Source organism: Dipodomys spectabilis, unplaced genomic scaffold (assembly GCF_019054845.1).
Source record: "Dipodomys spectabilis isolate Male_0828 unplaced genomic scaffold, ASM1905484v1 ptg000303l, whole genome shotgun sequence".
NCBI lineage: Eukaryota > Metazoa > Chordata > Mammalia > Rodentia > Heteromyidae > Dipodomys > Dipodomys spectabilis.
In genome coordinates, this window is record NW_024870980.1 from 329,867 (window position 1) to 331,703 (window position 1,837).

Below are 1,837 nucleotides of genomic sequence, written 5' to 3' on the forward strand. Positions count from 1 at the left end.
GAATGTTGAATTTTATCAAAGGCCTTTTCTGCATCTGTGGCGATAATCATGTGATTCTTGACCTTGGCTCTGTTGATATGCTGGATTACATTTATTGACTTACGTATGTTAAACCATCCCTGTGTCTCTGGGATGAAGCCTACCTGATCATAGTGTATTATTTTTTTTATGTGTTTCTGGATTCTGTTAGCTAGAATCTTGTTAAGGATCTTTGCATCTGTGTTCATCAAGGAGATTGGCCTGTAATTCTCCTTTTTGGTTGGGTCTTTGCCTGGTTTGGGGATGAGTGTGATATTGGCTTCGTAGAATGAGTTTGGGATAGCTCCCTCCTTCTCTGTTTCTCTGAAGAGCTTGAGGAGTATGGGTATTAGTTCTTCTTTAAAGGTCTTATAGAATTCTGCTGTGAATCCATCTGGTCCTGGGCTTTTTTTTGTTGGAAGACTTTTGATAGCTTCCTGTATCTCATTATAGGATATTGGCTTATTTAATTGGTTAACTTCTTCTTTGCTCAGTTTGGGTAACTTGTATTTCTCTAAAAATGCATCCATTTCCGCCAGATTTTCTTCCTTTAGAGAGTATAGCTTTGAAAGTAGTCTGTTAGAATTGTTTGGATATCTTGGGTACGTGTTGTGATGTTTCCCGTGGCATCCCTAATCCTATTAATATGGGTTTCCTCTCTTCTTTTTTTAATTAATCTTGCCAACGGGCCATCAATTTTGTTTATTTTTTCAAAGAACCAGCTTTTTGTTTGGTTTATTTTGGTTATGGTTTTCTGATTTTCTAATTGGTTAATCTCTGCTCTCAATTTGGTTATCTGGCTTCGTCTAGTAGCTTTAGGTCCCATTTTTTCTTGTTTTTCTAGCTGTTTTAGTTGCAACATGAGATTATTTACTTGGTCTGTCTCCATTCTCTTGATGTGGGCACTGAGGGCAATAAATTTGCCCCTCAGGACTGCTTTTGCTGTGTCCCACAAGTTTCTTTGTGAGGTGTTTTCATTTTCATTGAGTTGTAGGAAATGCTTTATTTCTTCTCTGATCTCTTCTGTTACCCAGGCGTTGTTAAGGAGTGTGCTGTTCAATTTCCATGTATTAGAGAAATTTCTGCGGTATGCTTTGTTATTGAGAGCTAGCTTGATTCCACTGTGGTCAGATAGGATACAGGGGATTATGTCGATCCCTTTGTATTTGCTTAAGTTCCTTGAATGAACTATGATATGGTCTATTTTGGAGAAAGTTCCATGAGCTGCTGAGAAGAATGTGTACTGTGTTGTTTTAGGGTGAAATACTCGGTAGATGTCAGTTAATTCCGCTTGAAGTATGGCCTCACTTAATTCGGTAGCTTCTTTGCCAATCCTCTGGTTGGTAGACCTGTCCTTTGGTGAGAGTGGCGTGTTAAAGTCTCCTAGTATTATCGTATTGGGATCTATTTTATTCTGTAAGTTTGAGAGCATTTGTTTAACATATCTGGGTGCACCGATATTTGGGGCATATAAGTTGATGATGGTTATATCCTCCTCTTGGATTGTTCCCTTTATTAATATGTAATGTCCGTCCTTGTCTTTCTGTACTGATTTTAATGAAAAGTTTATTTTGTCAGATATCAGGATAGCTACACCTGCTTTCTTATTGGGGGAATTTGATTGGTAGATCCTTTTCCACCCCTTCACTCTGAGTTTGTTTGTATGTTTGGCTGAGAGGTGGGTCTCCTGAAGGCAACAGATGGATGGGTCTTGTTTTCTGATCCAGTCCTCAGTTCGTTTTCTTTTAATTGGCGAATTCAGCCCATTTATATTAAGAGAAAGTATAGAGAGATGCATTGTTGTCCCTGCCATTCCGTT